This window comes from Bombina bombina, chromosome 3, assembly GCF_027579735.1.
Source record: "Bombina bombina isolate aBomBom1 chromosome 3, aBomBom1.pri, whole genome shotgun sequence".
NCBI lineage: Eukaryota > Metazoa > Chordata > Amphibia > Anura > Bombinatoridae > Bombina > Bombina bombina.
This window is the reverse complement of record NC_069501.1, coordinates 1,265,492,575-1,265,501,861: the sequence shown is the minus strand read 5'-3', so window position 1 is coordinate 1,265,501,861 and position 9,287 is coordinate 1,265,492,575.

Below are 9,287 nucleotides of genomic sequence, written 5' to 3'. Positions count from 1 at the left end.
TGCCCAGTGCCACCACTCATATCTTGTTTAATAGTAGTGTAAGTGTACATTTAAAAAAAAAAAAAACTTTTTTGACTGTGAAACATCAGTCTGCTTTTTTTGTGTTAGGCTCACAGCGTATACTGTGCCCACTTGCCCAGTGCCACCACTCATATCTTGTTTACTAGTAGTGTAAGTGTACATTTAAAAAAAAAAACTTTTTGGACTGTGAAACACCAGTCTGCTTTTTTGTGTCAGGCTCACAGCGTATACTGTGCCCACTTGCCCAGTGCCACCACTCATATCTTGTTTAATAGTAGTGTAAGTGTACATTTAAAAAAAACAAAACTTTTTTGACTGTGAAACATCAGTCTGCTTTTTTGTGTCAGGCTCACAGCGTATACTGTGCCCACTTGCCCAGTGCCACCACTCATATCTTGTTTAACCCCTTAATGACAACTGACGTACCAGGTACGTCATGCATTAACAAGCAGTTAATGACAATGGACGTACCTGGTACGTCAGTTGTCAAACAGAGTGCTGGAAGCGATCACAAATGCTTCCAGCAGCTCTGAGGGTATTGCAGTGATGCCTCGATATGGAGGCATCCTGCAATACCACTTTACAAGCCTCCGATGCAGGGAGAGCCACTCTGTGGCCCTCTCTGCACCGGTAGCGATAGTGCCAGTGTCCGCCGGGTGCACGATGCGCGTGCGCGTGCACGATGCGCGAGTGTGCACGTGAGCGTGCATGTGTGTGTGCACGGGGTGCGCGTGCACATCTGCGCATGCACCTGCACCCATTAGCCACACTGACACCAATGAATGAGGGCAGAAAGGGGAAAAAAAAGGGAATTTTTTTAAAAAAAAATATAAAAGGATCTGGGAGGGGGTGGGGGTGGGGGTATTGTGGGGGGCTGCTACACTACAGAAATAGTTTTTTAAGTAAAAAATAAAATAAAAATACTTTTTGGGGGGTTTTTGGGGCCAAACTGGGTACTGGCAGACAGCTGCCAGTACCCAAGATGGCGGTAATTAGGTAGGGGAGAGGGTTAGAGAGCTGGAGGGGGGATCAGGGAGGTTGGGGCTAAGGCAGGGGTCCATCACAGCTAAAATACTTTATTATTTTTATTTAAAAAAAAAAAAAAAAACTCTTTTATTTAGTACTGGCAGACTTTCTGCCAGTACTTAAGATGGTGGGAACAATTGTGGGGTGGGGGAGGGAAGAGAGCTGTTTGGGAGGGATCAGGGGGTGGGATGTGTCAGGTGGGAGGCTGATCTCTAAAATTAACCCTGCAAGCTCCCTACAAGCTACCTAATTTAACCCCTTCACTGCTGGGCATAATTAACGTGTGGTGCGCAAAAGGGGAACAAAGGGGATCCCAGAGAAGCTTTTACAACAATTTCTGCCATAATTGCACAAGCTGTTTGTAAATAATTTCAGTGAGAAACCTAAAATTGTGAAAAATGTTGTTTTTTTTTTATTTGCTCGCATTTGGCGGTGAAATGGTGGCATAAAATATACCAAAATGGGCCTAGATCAATACTTGGGGTTGTCTACTACAACACTAAAGCTAAAATTAACCCTACAAGCTCCCTACAAGCTCCCTAATTAACCCCTTCACTCCTGGGCATAAAACACGTGTGGTGCGCAGCGGCATTTAGCGGCCTTCTAATTACCAAAAAGCAACCCCAAAGCCATATAAGTCTGCTATTTCTGAAAAAAGGGGATCCCAGAGAAGCATTTACAACCATTTGTGCCATAATTGCAGAAGCTGTTTGTAAATAATTTCAGTGGGAAACCTAAAGTTTGTGACAAATTTTGTGAAAAAGTGACCTTTTTTTTTTTTTTATCGCATTTGGCGGTGAAATGGTGGCATGAAATATACCAAAATGGGCCTAGATCAATACTTTGGGTTGTCTTCTAAAAAAAATATATATATACATGTCAAGGGATATTCAGGTATTCCTGACAGATATCAGGGTTCCAATGTAACTAGCGCTAATTTTGAAAAAAAGTGGTTTGGAAATAGCGAAGTGCTACTTGTATTTATTAACCCATAACTTGCAAAAAAAGCAAAGAACGTGTAAACATTGGGTATTTCTAAACTCAGGACAAAATTTAGAAACTATTTAGCATGGGTGTTTTTTGGTGATTGTAGATGTGTAACAGATTTTGGGGGTCAAAGTTAGAAAAAGTGTGTTTTTTTCAATTTTTTCCTCATATTTTATTATTTTTTTTTAGTAAATTATAAGACATGATGAAAATAATGGTATCTTTAGAAAGTCCATTTAATGGTGAGAAAAATGGTATATAATATGTGTGGGTACAGTAAATGAGTAAGAGGGAAATTACAGCTAAACACAAACACTGCAGAAATGTAAAAATAGCCATTGTCATTAAGGGTAAGAAAATTGAAAAATGGTCCGGTCATTAAGGGGTTAATAGTAGTGTAAGTGTACATTAAAAAAAAAACTTTTTGGACTGTGAAACAACAGTCTGCTATTTTGTGTCAGGCTCACATTGTATACTGTGCCCACTTGCCCAGTGCCACCACTTATATCTTGTTTAATAGTAGTGTAAGTGTACATTTAAAACAAAAAAACCTTTTTGGACTGTGAAACATCAGTCTGCTTTTTTGTGTCAGGCTCACAGCGTATACTGTGCCCACTTGCCCAGTGCCACCACTCATATCTTGTTTAATACTAGTTTAAGTGAACATTTAAAAAAAAAAATTTTGACTGTGAAACATCAGTAGTGATGTCGCAAACCTAAAAATTTTGGTTCGCGAACGGCGGTCTCGAACTTCCACAACTGTTCGCAAACCGGCGAACCGGGCGAACCGCCATTGACTTCAATATGCAGGCGAACTTTAAAACCAACAGGGACTCTTTCTGGCCACAATAGTGATGGAAAAGTTGTTTCAAGGGGACTAACACCTGGATTGTGGCATTCCGGAGGGGGATCCATGGCAAACCTCCTACGGAAAATTACATAGTTGATGCAGAGTCTGGTTTTAAGCCATAAAGGGCATAAATCACCTAACATTCCTAAATTGTTTGGAATAACGTGCTTTAAAACATCAGGTATGATGTTGTATCGATCAGGTAGTGTAAGGGTTATGCCCGCTTCACAGTGACAGACCAAACTCCCCGTGTAACGCACCGCAAACAACCGCAAACAGTACATTTGCACAACCACGAGATAGATTTAATAGAAAGATACATAGATTAAATAGATCAATAGTAGCAATATACATTTGATAGATATGATTGATAGTTAGATAGATTTGATAGATAAATAGATAGATTTGATAGATATATCATTTTCCAGACAGAGAATAAGCACAGTATATGCTGTGAGCCTGACACACAGGCTGGCAGTGGCAGGCTGGCCTGGCAACTGAAATTAGATTACACTAGCAGACTGATGTAAAAGTTTTTTTTTTTTTAATTTACAATAATGTTACACCAGATATGAGTGGTGGCACTGATCAAGTAGGCACAGTATATGCTGTGAGCCTGACACACAGGCTGGCAGTGGCAGGCAGGCAACTGCTATTAGATTACACTAGCAGACTAATGTAAAAGGTTTTTTTAAAAAAAATTACACTACTGTTACATCAGATATGACTGGTGGTGGCACTGAGCAAGTAGGCACAGTATATGCTGTGATCCTGACACACAGGCTGGCAGTGGCAGGCTGGCCTGGCAACTGAAATTAGATTACACTAGCAGACTGATGTAAAAGTTTTTTAAAAAAAAATTACACTAATGTTACACCAGATATGAGTGGTGGCACTGAGCAAGTAGGCACAGTATATGCTCTGAGCCTGACACACAGGCTGACAGTGGCAGGCAGGCAACTGCTATTAGATTACACTAGCAGACTGATGTAAACGTTTTTTTTTTTTTTTTAATTACACTACTGTTACACCAGATATGACTGGTGGTGGCACTGAGCAAGTAGGTAGAATATATGCTGTGAGCTTGACACACAGGCTGGCAGTGGCAGGCTGGCCTGGCAACTGAAATTAGATTACACTAGCAGACTGATGTAAAAGTTTTTTTTTTTTTAAATTTACACTAATGTTACACCAGATATGAGTGGTGGCACTGAGCAAGTAGGCACAGTATATGCTGTGAGCCTGACACACGCTGACAGGGAGGCAAATGCAATTATATTACAATGAAAAAACAAACAAAAAAAAATGATGTTCTAGCCCTAAGAAGGGCTTTTTGTGGTGCTGTCCTTACAGCAGAGATCAGATGAGTCCTTCAGGACTGTAGTGGACACTGAATACACTAGCCTAGCTATCAATTTCCCTATAAAATCAGCAGCAGCTACACTATCCCTCCTCTCACTAAGAATGCAGGATCAGAATGAATCTAAAATGGCTGCTGCACAGGAGCTGGGAGGGTCTGGGAGGGAGTGTCTGCTGCTGATTGGCTAAAATCTGTCTGCAGACTGTGAGATACAGGGTGAAAGTTTACTCAATGATGATGAATAGGGGGCGGATCGAACATCGCATATGTTCGCCCCCCGCGGCGAACGCGAAAAAGCTATGTTCACCAGAACTGTTCTCCGGCGAACTGTTCGCGACATCACTATCTAAACATCAGTCTGCTTTTTTGTGTCAGGCTCACAGCGTATACTGTGCCCACTTGCTCAGTGCCACCACTCATATCTTTTTTAATAGTAGTGTAAGTGTACATTTAAAAAAAAAACAACTTTTTTTTTGGACTGTGAAGCATCAGTCTGCTTTTTTTGTGTCAGGCTCACAGTGTATACTGTGCCCACTTGCCCAGTGCCACCACTCATATCTTGTTTGATAGTAGTGTAAATGTACATTTAAAAAAAAAAACTTTTTGGACTGTGAAACATCAGTCTGCTTTTTTGTGTCAGGCTCACAGCGTATACTGTGCCCACTTGCCCAGTGCCACCACTCATATCTTGTTTAATAGTAGTGTAAGTGTACATTTAAAAAAAATGACAGGCAGAGGCAGGCCACCCCGCAGGTGCGTTGTAGTCGTGGTGCTGTGATTCCCTTTGGCCCTAGAATAATGCCCAGTGTTCAAAGGCCACGTACCATGAACTCGAAAAGTTCTGAGGACATAGTTGACTTTTTAACACAGGACACTCAATCTTATGTAGCTTCCGCTCCAAACCTGGACGCACCATCCTCCTCCAGCTTATCTTCGGGCACCTCTCAAGTTACCACTCACCCGCCTGCCGCCACCACCAACACTAGCACCACAGCCGATTCACTTGATCTGTCAGAGGAGTTATTTACACATCAGTTGGAGGAAATAAGTGATGCGCAACCATCATTGACAGAGGGTGTAGATAACAGTGATATGTCTCAGTCAGGCAGCATTACAGACATGGACGTACGGTGTCATGATGAAGATATTTTACCCGCTGCTGCATCCTTTGCTGAGTTGTCAGATACAAGTGAAGCGGTTGATGATGACGATGCATCCGTGGATGTCACGTGGGTGCCCGCTAGAAGAGAAGAAGAACAGGGGTAAAGTTCAGATGGTGAGACAGAGAGGAGGAGGAGGAGACGAGTTGGAAGCAGGGGGAGGTCATCGCAAGGAGCTAGTGGCACAGTCAGACAGCATGCATCGGCACCCGGGGTCAGCTAGACAGCACGCCAATCAACGCATGCTGTTGCCACCACCAGAATGCCGTCATTGCAGAGCTCAGCAGTGTGGCATTTTTTTTGTGTGTCTGCCTCTGACAACAGCGATGCCATTTGCAACCTGTGCCAAAAGAAACTGAGTCGTGGGAAGTCCAACACCCGCCTAGGTACAACTGCTTTGCAAAGGCACGTGATCGCACATCACAAACGCCTATGGGATCAACACATAAGTAGAAGCAGCACAGAAACTCAAAGCCGCCATCCTCCTCCTGGTCCAGCATCTTCAGCCACGTCAACCACTGCTGTCCTCCTTGCCCCCTCTCAACCATCCGCCACTTTGTCTCTCTTCCGGAGCAGTTCCTGCTCATCTGCCCACAGTCAGGTGTCTGTCAAAGACATGTTTGAGCGTAAGAAGCCAATGTCACAAATTCACCCCCTTGCCCGGCGTCTGACAGCTGGCTTGTCTGAACTCTTAGCCCGCCAGATTTTACCATACAAGCTGGTGGAGTCTGAGGCGTTCAAAAATGTTTTAGCTATCGGGACACCGCAGTGGAAGGTACCCGGCCGAAATTTCTTTGCATAAAAAGGCAATCCCCAACCTGTACTCGATTGTGCAAAAGGAAGTAATGGCATGTCTGGCACACAGTGTTGGGGCAAGGGTCCATCTGACCACTGATACCTGGTCTGCAAAGCATGGTCAGGGCAGGTATATCACCTACACTGCACATTGGTTAAACCTGCTGATGGCTGCCAATCATGGAATGCGTGGCTCTGCAGAGGAGTTGGTGACATCGGCACGACTTGCAGGCAGGCCTGCTGCCACCTCCTCTACTCCTCGTACTCCATCCTCTTCCATAACCTTCTCGGCTGAGTCCTCTTCTGCTGCTGCATCTTGCTCCACATCAACAGCACCCCCCCAGCTCCCCAGGTACTATTCCACATCCCGGATACGGCAGTGTCACGCCATCTTGGGGTTGACTTTCCTGACTCCGCACCAACTGGAGATAGGCAAAGTGGTTTCTGACAACGGAAGTTGGTGGCGGCATTGAAATTGGGCAAGTTGACACATGTGCCGTGCATGGCACATGTGTGTAATCTGATCATACAACGCTTTGTGCATAAGTACCCAGGCTTACATGACGTCCTGAAGCAGGCCAGGAAGGTGTGTGGCTTTGAGGCATTCCTACACGGCCATGGCGCACATTTCCGATATCCAGCGGCGAAACAACATGCCAGTGAGGTGCTTGATTTGCAAGAGCCCGACACATTGGAATTCAACACTCCAAATGGTCAACAGCCTACTCCAACAAGAAAAAGCCGTTAACGAGTATTTGTATGTCCGGGTTGCTAGGACAGCCTCTGCAGAGCTGGGAATTTTTTTGTCACGTTACTGGGCGCTCATGCCCAATGCCTGTAGGCTCATGCGTCCTTTTGAGGAGGTGACAAACCTAGTCAGTCGCACCGAAGGCACCATCAGCGACATCATACCATTTGTTTTCTTCCTTGAACGTGCCCTGCGAAGAGTGCTGGATCAGGCCATAGATGAGCGTGAAGAGGAAGAGTTGTGGTCACCATCACAACCAGAAACAGCCTTATCAGCATCATTTGCTGGACCTGCGGCAACGCTGGAAGAGGATTGTGAGGAAGAGGAGTCAGAGGAGGAATGTGGCTTTGAGGAGGAGGAGGAAGACCAACCACAACAGGCATCTCAGGGTGCTTGTTCTCACTTATCTGGTACCGTGGTGTTGTATGTGGATGGGGGGAAGAAGATACCTTCAGTGACATCACTGAGGACGAGGAACGGGACATGAGTAGCTCGGCATCCAACCTTGTGAAAATGGGGTCTTTCATGCTGTCGTGCCTGTTGAGGGACACTCGTATAAAAAAGCTGAAGGAGAACGACCTGTACTGGGTGTCCACGCTACTAGACCCCCGGTATAAGCATAAAGTGCCAGAAATGTTACCGAATGCAACAAGTCGAAAAGGATGCAGCATTTCCAAAATAAATTAAAATGTATGCTTTACACAGCGTATAAGGGTGATGTCACAGCACAACGTGAATCTAACAGGGGAAGAGCTGAAAGTAATCCTCCGACTGGATATGAAACACTAGAACTTCTGGTTAGTGGTCAACAAATGGCAAATTAGAGAGCCGCTGGTTTATGTATCACTAGAAAATATCAATTGGGGTCAAGAAAGTATGGTTGGTAAAGTGATATAATCTCTGCAAAAGCAGCTGGCACTCTCACCTAATGTATCCTTAATGGTAAGGTAAATCACATAAAAAATAGGTAACAATAGTGTTATATGTTAAACTCATAGATACAGTTGTGCCCTGTAGCAATCATATTATATATGATCAATTATAACGTTGGTTAACTGCATATACAGTTAACAATTTTATAAAGTTAACATCATACTGGTTGTGAAACACACTGAAACCTATTTGAACAGTGGGAGGCAAAGCCCCCTTATAGTAGGTAAATAGAATAATGAATTTATACAATTGATACTGATAAATTTCTTGGTTCTGTAAATTATATCATATATCCCTATATAGGGGGTTGAGTATTTGATTAACCAACAGCTTAATCAATTGGGATTGTTAGATGTCTCTGTTACCAGAATACATGTGGCGAGAAAAAGGGTTAAAGTGCTTGGTGTAAACTTTTTGCAGGCGTGATACAGCCTGATTATATTTACTCATAGACCCTGATTGAACTTGGATTAGAGTAAAACACAACAGATATACAAGAGTGAATTATATTGTTCTAAGAGCTGACATTAAGCCCATTAGAAACTAATGTATTAAATGTAGTTCTATTAAATCAACTGTAGTGTTAGTGATATGGATTACAAAGCCAGTGGTAAATTTTAATTCAGCATTACATTTATATCCTAGCAGTGTTCGTATGGTTTGGGCAGCTGCCAATTCTGACGCTTATTCATATAGGTATCAAACCAAGTGACACCTAAAACTATACTAGCTGCTGTAGTGCAGTCCTAAAATCCATGCCATATACACATCCCCTGATAGGGGACACCGCAGTGGCAGGTACCCGGACGAAATTTCTTTGCACAAAAGGCAATCATCAACCTGTACTCGATTGTGCAAAAGGAAGTAACCTTACTATGGGTCCCAGGCCGCACGTCTTGTAATTCTCTGTCTGGGAAATTATATATCTATCAATCAAATCTATCTATTTATCCATCAAATCTATCTAACTATCAATCGTATCTATCAAATGTATATTGCATCTATTGATCTATGTAATCTATGTATCTATCTGTCAAATCTATCTATCTCGTGGCCGGACGGTTTTGTGACAGCCACTTGTGTTTCGGCCAAATGTCCGTCGGCTAAAAGTCCGGCTACGATTGCACGCGCAGTGCCCCAAATTTGAAGTAGGAGGACTGACCAAGCATCTTTTTCCATCCCCCGGTTCCTAAAATCCATGCCATATACACGTCCCCTGGCGCCGCAACTGCCTCTGGGAACCTAGCAATGGGTCCCAGACCGCATGTCTTGAAATTCTTTGTCTGGGAAATTATATATTTATCAAATCTATCTATTTATCTATCAAATCTATCTAACTATCAATCGTATCTATCAAATGTATATTGCATCTATTGATCTATGTAATCTATGTATCTATCTATCAAA